Consider the following 12,208-nt stretch of genomic DNA (forward strand, 5'->3'; position numbering starts at 1 on the left):
ACACCCCTGGGGTACGCCGTTCTCTTAGGGAAAGTCATGGAGAGAGTTGCTCCTAGGCGGACTCGGAATGTGCAGTTTGCCAGGCAGTCGTTCAAGCAGTTCAGCATCCTGTCGCGGATACCTAGCTCTGCTAGGTCTCGGAGGATGCCGAACTTCCACGTGGTATCGTAGGCCTTCTCCGGGTCGAAGGAAACCCCGACACAGTGCTGCTTCTGGATGAACGCCTCCCGGATGGTGTTTACTAGGCGCACGAGGCGATCAGTGGTCGAGCATGCTTTTTTAAATCCTCGTGCATGTACGTCCAACAGTTGCCGAGGTTGAAGTATGAAGGTCAGTCTAATGTTTATTACACTTTCGAAAGATTTAGCAATGCAGCTGGTGAGGGCTCTCAGTCTGTAACTGCTAGGACTTGGTGGTTTTCCGGGTTTCAGAAAATGTACTGCAACTGCTTTCTTCCACTGCTCCGGAATTTTTCCAGTTGCCCATATTTTATTACAGAATTTCAACAATGTCTTTACGGCACCCTCAGAGAGATGGGCAAGCATAGTGCAATGCACATTGTCTGGGCCTGGTGCCATCTTTTTACCAGAAGATAATTCCTATTTAATTCCTGCAGTGTGATGGGTTGGTTGTAGTCCTCATGCGTGCCTGCTCCAAATGAGTTTTTTTTTGTTTTTCAGCTATTGCTTTGTGTTTCTGGGATGCGTTCTTGTAGTTGGATGACCTTGAGACTTCAGCAAAATGCTCGCCAAATATGTTGCCCTGGCGTTTTAATGATATTTGCGTACCGGGTGTTGTCAGCAGCGGAAGTGTGAAAGGAGTTTGGTCACCAGTGAATTTACGAACTTTTCCCACATTTTCGTTGAAGGTATTTAACTGTTCATTCAGGACACATATCTCTGCCAAGAGGTTTTATCTCCATTTCTGCGCACGTATCGCGCTCTGGCCTTGGCTCTCTTAAAGGTAAGTTCTCTGCAGTGGGGTGTCATCGGAGAGCAGCCCATGCTTTGTTTTGTTGTTTTGTAGCGGAAGCTACACTAGGATGGTAAGCAGCGCATTTCAGGCGGTCTGCACTAGTCACTTCTGCACATGCGCCGTAACCATGGCAACCAGCTGCGGCAAGTCGCAGGTGTTAGCAGCGCGCCGTCGCCTCGCCGGTCTCCCCGTAGCGCTGCGCGTGACGTCATCACTTAGCTATGCGCCTCGCTGCGCATGCGCTATGATCTTAAGCCGCAGAGCGGCCGCTCGCCTTGGGAGAAGGCTCAATGGGAGAAGAACACGCGACTGGTGGCTGCGTGTATAGCAACCGGCATCTTCAGAGCCTACGGGAAGCTGATTCTACCGACCCAGAAGTCATTGCCTAGCAGGAGGCTGACTGTCTGCTTAAGTATGAAGCGCGGAGAGTTAAGCGCGTGTCGGAGACGCCCCAGGTACGTGAAGAACGTCTCGCCAAGCGTCTTCACCTTCCACCAGCCACGCCTAACGCATGCGCCCTTCTTTTCCTCAAAATCATCGGTGTTTAGAAGGCTGTCAACGCCAACGCCAATGAACACAATGAACGCCGACAGCTTTCGATTTGTATATCCTGGATTAGCTGAGCTGATCCACATTAATTTTTTGTCCATGTGCATTCTTGTGTCTACAATACTTTGTGTTTCTCCTCTACGAGTCCTGTTGTTTGTGGTATAGTGAGTGTTGCGGCCGGGGTGATGCATGTAGTAAACCTTTCATTAATTTCAATTATGCGGAGGTCTTCACAAAATTCTTTTTTCTAAAGTGGCATATGTAAAAAATGAGCAGTCGGCGAGGTGCATTTTGCGGCGCCGTAGTCTTGTGGGGATGTCTGGAGTAGACGATGAGACCTCGATGACAGTAGGTAAGTGTTCACTTCCCAGGAAGTCAGTTAATTTTGGAATGAGGGAGTGATTGATGACTGATCGATCGATGTTGGTGATCGACAGATCAATGGTTCTGATCTTGAAGTGTTCTGATGTTTCGATGATCCGGCGACACGTTGCGGAACAGACTGGACAACTTCTTCAGGACACTATCTCTTTATTGCACGGGCACTCACAGGCGACCTGCCCTCCAATCTCCCCGTTCGCGCTGAAAACTCACCGTTAAATCCCTTCGCCCAGCATTCTGGGGACCCTTTTTGTAACCAATAGCAAATGCGCTTCTCAGAGCCAATCAAGAGAATTTCGTTCAAACGGAAGGAGCCAATAGCACGCCGGCTCTCACGTTGTTGTCGCGCGGGCACCGCGCGAATTCCACGAAGATGATGCGCATTTCCGCTAGGTTACAGCACATAGACACAAAATCACTAAAACCACCAGCGGAGCCTCGGGGAAACCGAACACCCAGTGCGAACCGCGCTCACTGCATGCCCTGGTCGCGCTCCCCCTTCTGCTGCCCGCTCCAAGGCGTCCGGCCCGTAACGCGGTCCACCGTTAAAAGCCATAAATTCACACGCGACCCCCTATCGAAACCCCAGGGGTCCGTGCATCGGCCATGTCTTGCGGCCCGAGCGCGGCCTTACAAGGACGGGCCTCCTGACTGCCGGTTAACCGCCGTTGCCGCCATCTGCCGCGTTTGTCTCAAAACAAACCCATTTTGGCGGCGCCGAGATGGCGGCTTCTTGAGGAGCTCCGACAAAGAGCTAACACACACAAAACCAAGGGGTCAAGCCACCGGCTTCGGGGTGCGCGCGCGATCGGTCCCCGAGCAACAGCTCGGCAACTTAACTGGGTCATTTAAAACATCCTATTTAAAATTGTTAAAAAGAGATGGTGATGCGAAAGCTAGATCAAGGAAGCTAGTTTATGCTGAGCTTAGGCAACAATATGTGGCTTTTCCGTATTTAAAAGACAGGCATTATATGAGAGGATAAAATCATCTAGTATTTGGCCCCTAGAGTCACAGCGTTCGTTTCTGCAGAACGGGGAGTCAGCGTCAAAAACGCCAACTACCAGATATGGCTCCGGCAGTCCATCGATCACGCCTTCTATATCTTGGATTGTTAATGTGATGTGTGGGGGAAGAAATAAAGAACATATTGTTACTGTTTGCAGGCAACGACGCTAACTGCAACTGCTTTAAGTTTTGGATTAAGTTTGATTTCTTGAACAGGGACGCCGCTTTGAATGACAATTGCAATGCCTCTCGAGAGTCTATTTGCCTGCTCACGATCACATCGAAAATTTTTATAATGTTTTAAGATATTCACATATTGTGGACCAAGATTTTTCTCCTGAAGATACAAAGTTGGAGGCAACATTCACCCTAGAATATGTGTTATGTCACTAATTCCTCAGCAGTCCTGTACACAGGTCCATTAAACCTCAAAAGTCATGTTTGTGTTTTTGGGTGGGCATGGAATGAAAAAAGATTTTTTCGCCCAACAGAGCTGTACCGCCGCAGCAAAGCGGGCGGACTGGGAATTACGTCCATCACCTCTCCAGATATGATGGAGGACCGCGGAGAAGCCGCGGTTGTGTTAGTTATAGGCCTACCCCGACGGAGGGAAGTCCTGCGAGATGCCGACCCACGGACCGGCGTTCCCTTCTTTGTCAATGGTAGGGCAGCCCTCGCTGTCCCTGTCTGGAGCGTGGATGGTCCTGCCATATGCTCGGTGAAAGTGGCCTCGGCACAATCCGGAGAGCTGTGTGATGCACCGCCCCTGTGCACCACATCAGCGAAGTTGGGTTTATCTGTGAAGGAGAATGTGTTGGTGAGAGCAAATCGCCTTCTCGCTTCTTTCAGTGAAATGTTTTCTTTGGTATTTATGGTGATTATTTCCTTTTCACTTTTCTACGACGGACACGCCCTGGACTACGCAGCTAGGGCTGTGTCATATTCATCAGAATGGTGGTCCTTCGAAGCGCATTTCGCGCAAGTTTTGCGGCCGCGGCAACTCTGTGAGCCGTGGCCAAACTTCTCACAATTGAAATATCGGCGGGGATTGGGTTGTAGTGTCTGACGTTAACTTTCAGGCATCCAACATCTGTAGTTTCAGGCAAGGTGCTGGTGTTAAATGCGAGGAGCATGTGTTTGGTATCTATTTCTTCGTTATCCTTGCGGATTTTGATTATTTTAACGTCAATTACACTTTCGACGGTGAGCCCTTGAAGCATTTCGGCTTCTGTTAGATAAGGTCAACTTCTGAGATAACGCCTCGGACTGTGTTGAGAAATCGGTGGGCAGTCATGGAGACAGAGATGTCCCCTATAGATGCAATGTGAGTGTTTCGAGCACTGGATGCTGCCGCACAGTTCAAGCAGTAATTCGCCGCTGGCCATTTTTGATACCATGTAGGCCGACCCCAAGGTTTGTTTTAAGCTTTCGAACACAAGGAATGGAGATATTATTCTGGCTTGCTTTTCTTCGCATTCACTGTGTATTACGTGAATATTTGAGAATGTTGGTTTCTTTTTCGAGAAGAAATCCTCTGCTTCGTTCCGCATTGGAAAGGGAGGATGGAGAGAGTTTTTCGGACATGGTGCTAGCTACCCACCATGAAGCCCAACTAGGCGACCGGACAGGAACTTGCAAGCCCTGCCCACACAAGCTGTACACCCTAATTATAACCAAATATTACACAACTCAGGGTAGTTGGCCACACAAGGTTAACTCTCGCCGCCAGGAAAAAAGGAAACACCAAGAAGTGAATAGGAGACCGGAGAGAATATAGGAAAGGAAGAATATAGGAAAATGAAAGATGGAGGGGAGGACAGGAAAAGGCGACTGCCGATTTCACCTGGTCGGTTGGGGCTGGAGATGCCATCTGCAGGAAGCTGAGAACTGGTGTGTTGCCTCCGCCGAGGGGCCTTAAAGGTCCAAACGCTCGGCATCGGCTCAACCACCAGGATACCCTTTCCCCCGGACACGGCGATGCCACGCACGGCTAAGCGTGGGTGCTCGGGTCCGTGGTGACGCACTGCTCACCATCATCCCCTTGCGGGGATGTCCCTGCGGATGCTCGGGAACCCGTGGTGTCGCCACTCACCAACGCCTGCATGTAGCAGACGCCCCTGCGGGGGCAAACAAGAATGTGTTTTGCAACCATGATCGTTGCACCCATTCACAAGAAGTGCTGTCGAATTATGGCACGGCCCTTTCGCTCTCAGGGAGTATAACTTTTTAGCAGAAGTGCACAGTAGACCTAACTCAGGAGTTCCATGGTTGTTCGTCTAAGAATACTAGTTGCGCCACCTGGCTCTGCTTGCGAAAAACACTAAGCAACGTTCTGAGGCAAACATTCTCATATATTTGTGCTAAGTTGTCTATGCCAGCGCTTTCGAGGCATTCTGCCGCACTGCGCTATATTTTGTTGTAGCAAGGCCTAAAAAAAGCCGTTAGGCAGTAAAGGCTGAGGACAAATGTAGCCACGCCGCACTAATTTACACCTGGCTGCACAAGAAGGCTGTCCATTCCACTAATTAATGCTTCAAAAAGAGAACTCTCTGAACAGTATACCGTGAGCGAGCAATCTTTCTCAGTAGCGTTTTAAGTCATGCATGCACTTAGTTGCAGGAAAAACTTATTAGGGAACAAATTACACAGCAGTTTCTAAGTACTAAACATAGAGGTATTGGTTCAGAAACACATTGTGCTGAAAGTACGAAAATAATAATTTTCGTTCACATAACTCTTTCCCATTACTCGTTGTGCACATCTAGTGTGAAACCGAGCGTTGCGGTCACAGCACCATCCGGGTCCGGAATCGGTACGTGGCCGTGAGTGCGCGTATCCTCGTCGTCTCTGGCGAGATCATTCCAGTTTCCAGGTCCCACGAATATATGGCTTGGGGTGGTTGCCGGGACACCATTATTTTGCTTCCATATGCGTGACTTCGAAGTGAGTTTTGTTGCGCGCGTCGACGCCGTCATACTCTTCTTCCCCGACACTGAAGTGTGCTGGGCCAAAGTTGGTGAGGCAACGGAAGGAGCAACGGCACTGGCACGGGATCCGTTTCTTGTAGATTCTAGTGTTTCCGCTGCCGTTGTTGCAATGTCTTTTATTTTACGCACGTGGTTCTTGTGCGTCGATTGATACTGGGCTTTGGATTGAGATCGATTCACGGGTAAATGAACTGCGCCATGGATATGCGTTGATTCTACGGGGACATCAGTCTGCATACCGTCGGTAAAAGGTTCTTCATCAAGTATATGCATAGTCACGAATGTCAGCCGTGTGCTTAATTTTTCCTGCTCGTACCCGGGTGCCATTGCGCTGGTCTCTGCGGTCGAGGTTTGTGCCGAAATAGCGGGCTTCGACTGCGTTTCAGCTGTCGAAGACGTAGCCGGCAGACTCGGCACGTGTCCTCGGTGGTCCTTGTGAGCATCCGTGCCAGAATTTGAAGGTGGTTCAGAAGCGCTGGTACTTGAAGAATCTCGCTGAGGCATAATCACATGCGGCGCTGTCTTTAAGGTGGGTACCATGGCCGAGGCTTGTTCCACATTACCGGGCTTCGAATGCGTTTCAGAGGTCGAAGACTTAGCCGGCAGACTCGGTACGTGACTTTTGTGGTCATTGGAAGAAGCTGCTCCAGAAGTGCTGGAACTAGAAGAATCTCGCCCTGGCGTAATCACAGATAGGCTCGCTGTCTCTGAGGTGGAGGCCAAAGTCGAAGCCGAGTGTGAAGCTTCCGCTAATCCTTCGACATCTACAGTAGTCGACGCGTGCATCTTGTGGGAATGCGCGATGCCCTTCGGAACGAAGACCGGGCGCTCGCCGTGCCTGTGGTTTTTGTGACGACGCGTTATAATCAGGTGACTGCTGTCTGAATCAGAGCTGCTCTCTATAAACTCGTCTAACACGGCTACGGTCGAAGGCACCGTCGATAGAGAACGAGTCACTGTTTCGTTTTCGCCGACGCGCTTAGATACGTGATCGTGGGCTTGTAGGGGAGTCCTTAACGAAACAGCGGTACCAGGAGTAGAGACTAAATCCGCATCATGACGCGTCCTTTCGTATGAACTTGATGCGCCTTCCATTGAAAAAGTTGTACTCTGAAATATCTCCCGGGACAGCAGCGGTTCCTCTGCGCTGAAAGAAGTGAACAGCGGTAAATGGGAGGGGACGTGAGAATGCAACTTCTCGTCTGCAGTGTCTCTATTTGGCGAAAAAATTCTCTGCACTCCTACTGTGTGTGGGGTTTCAGTCATTGCCGTTCCGAAGCTGCCGAGTTTTTCGGTTGAGCTGTAAGACATGTCTGACGGTGGTGCTTTCATGTTATTCGAAGAGGCGATAGGCACATTAAGATCTGAATTGATTAAGTCACGTTTGGGCGACCGGTACTTCATAATGTCGGATGTACTCCAAATGCGTTGTCGCGCATTGACGTCTGGCAACGTAGACGTGGTCTTTCTTCGGAGAGCGGTGAGCGCCTTGGGCAATTCTGAAAAAAGAGCGAGACAGGCAGTCCTTTAGGAAGCTGTTTCTCCCACACTCTTTTAACTGGCGCGTTATGGCGGGTTTCTTGACATATTACTCACAACTAGCATCGCTAATCAAACAGGAAACACAAGCGAGGAAACCAAGGCGCTGACCTACAATTAAGAATGCATTGTTGTCTATACGCGTTCTGTTCTTCTTTCCTACTCACCTTCTTCTACTTTTGTGACGTCACTTTGTATTTCTGCACATGCTTAATAATATGCAAAAAGGGCCATGTGCTCTGCGAAGCATTGCAGGTTAAAAAGACAGTGAGGACGTCTCCGCGCAATTATTGTTCTCTGTACGAACTAATACTGTATGCGGTTCTCTGTGACAAAGCTGACGTTTGTCCAGCAGCAGAAGAGCCATTATCGGCAGGAAAATTGCATTTTAAAATTTTCCCAGCAATAAAAAGAAGCTGGCTGATTGTCATCATTTTCAAGTGAATGGGCGTGTAGCGTGGCCTATGGGATGCGCGCCAGAAGATCGGCGAAGACGCTCGCCTGTCATTTGCGAAATCGGCGGCTGATTTCGCCTCGTGCATTTAATTCTTTTGGTCTGTTCTATGTTATTAAAGCTCCGTTTTGAGTGAGAGTGTTCTCTCCGGGATTTAAAGCACGGCACTCTGTCGATAAAGGCCAACTTCTATTACCCCTCAGTCTCCTTTTATAGACGCCCAGGTTGTTGAAATTATTCAGAAGCGTTCCAATTTAGCCTTTTTTTACCTTATGTACAGCTCAAGGCGCTAAACCCCGCGCCCCATTCAATGCGCCAGTTACGAAAGGTCAAACTGAGCCATATCTACGGAAAACAAATGGTGACAGAGAGACTGACAACAGGTGAGATGAAGAAAACGTTTGAAAGTAATAAGCCATATATTTCTAAAAGTCGCGTCAATACGGCACGTATAACAACTGCACCTAACCGGAGGCTTATTACGCAAACAAACCCAAGTCTAAAGTCGACTATGCATGACCGAAGCGTGTGTCCCGAAAGTTCATTTGTAAGAAAGCATTTTCCACTCTTGCTAGCGTTTCATACACACGCCAGTAAGCGACGAGTTCTTGGTGTGCGTATACCAGCTGTATAAAGGGCCGCACAAGTAAAGCGGACTTGTGTACATAAGCTGGACATATAACTGCTTAAGTTAGACGGAAGAACTCATTCAGCATCTGTAGGCAACTTCGCAAACTAGTGAATACTTTTCTTTTCATCTACACTAGGTGCGACTATATTTCTAGGGATTCGGTGCAGTAATTTGCTTAAGTTCCACTTGGTCCCATCCTGTCATAATAATTGGCTAAGGCAGCTCTGCAGTCTTGAACGATGCAAGACGTAGGCAGAAATAGACGGCGCCATGCGCTGTGTTCGTGGTTTGAGTCCTTGCGCCTTGCCTGAGGCGCATGAACATCTTGACAAAATTTAAACCGTTCCTAAGACTCTGTCTTATTTTGTGTCCGTTTGTGAGATGCGACATGGAGCTCCTAGCAACGTCTCTAAATACAAAGTTCCCGTCTATATTCTCTGCTGCATTGCACAAAGGCGACAAAAAATGCAAACAGCGCGGCGCCTATCCACTCCGCTATTCAAATTTCTTTTCATCCCTGCTGTACCTTGGTAGTGGTAAAAAAAAATACGGTAGAGTCGTCAATGATACAATCACGGACGACACTAGCGCGTTTTTCTAACCAGCCAGGTACAAGCGCGCTGAAAATAAATGCAAACAGCAAAGCGCGTATGCACCGCACTGTTAGCATTTCTTTACTGCATCAGTACGTACCGTCTTTGCCCAAAGTAAACGGGCAACGGTGGTTTGTTTCTTAGCCGCGCACCAAAGTACTTATGGCAGCCCTTAAGCTCTGGATCTTAGTAGAGTAAGATGAACCCTTGTCCGCACGTTCTGACATCTTTCGGTCTTTAAGGGTGCCGTAAACTCTCCGTGATACGGTTGAGAAGCATAAAATTTGTTGCTCGGTTACCTCTGGTAAAGCGGGTACATTCGTGCAGGAGCACAGCTGTACTAGCTACAGCTTCATTCCCATGATTCAAGTCAGTTCGAACAGATGGTTCCACGAAACCAGAACAAATGCTTTCAAAATAAAGAGTTCGTTCTTAGACGCGACTAGCGTTCACCTTCTGATAGTTAGGGGGGGGGGGGGGGGGGGGTAACTTTCCAGAGCTGGGTGTGGGGCATGAAGGATGGCGTAGTTGAGAGCTCCGGATTATTTTAGTCACCTGAGGTTTTTATCGTGCACAGAGCACAGGCGTATTTCGCTTTCGCTTTCACCGAAATGCGGCTGCCGTTGCCGGAATTCGAACTAACCCGTGACCTTGGATTCATCAAACGAACGTCATATATCCTCTGACCAACGGCAGTGGCTGCAAAACATTGATAATACCAGTTTAGTGGAGGCGGAATAACAGTCTCTGGTCTGCTACTCCACACTTGGGAATAGCGGACAAGGAAAAGGCAGAAATAAAAATGAATGTGAAGATAAGAGGTGATACGTACGTACGTTCACCTTCTAGTGTTTTAAGACCTCCAGGAGTGAAGGTGACCGCAAAACCATGACATCTGTCCGCTATTTGAGAGTAGCAAGCAAGGGCTCAACAGCGGTTATTATCATAGCTGCCTTTAGAAATCAAAAGGCTGCGAAAGGTGAGGTCAAGGCTTCTTCTCGCCCAACTCAGGTTTAAAGTTCAAGAGGTGCCAAAGTACATCGCTGCTCAGCTAAAAAAAAAACTACCTCTGCTGCTTCGTTACTTTTGGCAAAAGCGGTTCATCAGCAATAGCCATGGCAGGCGCTGTGCACGAACCAGCTGTTTGACTATCGTTTTGATTTGGTCGCCTGCTTTTCACTCTTCTGGCCGACTAAGAGGGGTACTGCGCTGACCAGTACTAGGAGAGTGCAACGGCAGAGGGGACCATGCCGCTGGGTCCTCTTTGGACCTTGCCAAGCAGTGCTCTAGTGGAGGCTCACGCGACGGCTTCGGCTATAAGCTTATACACGCTTAATGGCACCTTGGCGCACCTTTGGCGATGAGCGGCTCCAGTTCGCGCAGCCGCTTCTTCACACGAACGTTGCTCATGTCCCGGAGGACAGCGATGAGAAGGAAGGCGGCGATGACTGCAGTGCCCGCCGCCAGGGTGAACACCAGCAGAGACGCTACGATAGTGCCCTTGGAAGACCGCTCGCCTCGGAACACTGTCTCCATCCCGCAGGCCACTTCTTCTTTGTGAATCGCTCGGTGGCACGTTCTTCCACACGCAGCTCTTTTCTTCTTCACATCAAAATCACGCACGAGTACACCAAAGAATGAAACAAGAAAATCGACTTTCAGCAGTGAAAATTTTTTTAGGAAGCGAAGCCGCTATAATATCTGATAACGTAATAATGGTTACTGAAGTGAAACGTTTCTATTTTTCACTGCCAAAGCAATGAAAAGTAAAAAACAAAACTATTACTTGCGTGAACAACAAGGAACTTTAACGTTTTGTGTTTTTAAATAGGTTTTTTGAAATCAGAATGTCTTTGTAGCGCGATCATGAACGTGGCTGTGGCGGACATTATAAAACGGGTTGCAAGCGGACATTAGATGACTAATTGATCAAAATGTGCTAATTATTTTTTTTAATTATAGCTGTACGGTGTATGGTTTTAATGAGGAAATTGTGGGAGACCATCAGAGCATCCGATATTCATACTCACGTTATGGAAAATATAATTTCTTGCCGCGTACGGTGCTCCGAATTTCAGCTCTCCAGACGTGTACATCGGGCGTCCGACGGGCACAAAGCGCCGCAGAGCTACGCGCGCCGGCCGACGTCACCCGGAGCTGTACACGTCACGCTCATTTCGCGCTTTTCCTCCTGCTCGAGCGATGGCAAGCGGCGTGCCACTGCCACAGTCTGCTGCAGCCTCCTCGCCCGCCCAAATGTGACTTATCTGCTCAACACTTTATATTCATGAAATATGAAATTCTTTTATAAAAGATGTCGAAGAAATACGCGGAGCAATAATTCGAAGCAATACGCGATGTTGAATATGCAAAAACTGCGTTGAGATCGCTATCCGCGAACATCAAAATGAAAACGTGAATCGAAATCCACTCGTAAATCATCGTTATTATTCTTTGCGTCATTTACAAATTTCAACAATCACACCTGTTTTGGCCGTAGAAATTAGTTTTAACCACGTACCATACCTTTCTTTCTAGGCCCATTTTCCTGGCTAGAGCGGTTTTTATATTCTCTATAGACTACGACCATGGACCGAATTCTTAAGACGGCTAGTAAAAAAGGGGCTCCAATGAGCGTGGCCTAGCCACCACAGGCAGTCAGAATACGAGCTTAAGCGCTCAGGCGCTTCGCTGCAAGCGGTTCTTCACTGGCGCGGTATGTGGAGATGGCTTCCAGGATTCAGCATTACTGCTTTCAGGGGAATTCCACAAATGTGGAAACGGTTTAAAATAAGCAAGTAATTACTCGTTAGCGTCCACAAAAGCGCCGGCACAGAAAGTCACATACCTTTCACAGAAACTTAGTACTTCGAGGGCAACTCGTCCTGGTCTGGGGATCCAAACCGTAACCACCGTCTTACCGAGGCAGTCACTGTACCATTTAAGCTAACAATGTAATAACGTAAGAAAACGGCCTGGCGAGGCTGAGTTGATAATTGAAGTGCGAACAGTGTTAGTACTGTGTGCTTTCTATGCTTTTTCCTTATTATGTAGGGCTTTCAATCTAGGCGTAAAAATCACTTTTTAGAGA

The sequence above is a fragment of the Amblyomma americanum genome, chromosome 7 (assembly GCF_052857255.1).
Source record: "Amblyomma americanum isolate KBUSLIRL-KWMA chromosome 7, ASM5285725v1, whole genome shotgun sequence".
Lineage (NCBI taxonomy): Eukaryota > Metazoa > Arthropoda > Arachnida > Ixodida > Ixodidae > Amblyomma > Amblyomma americanum.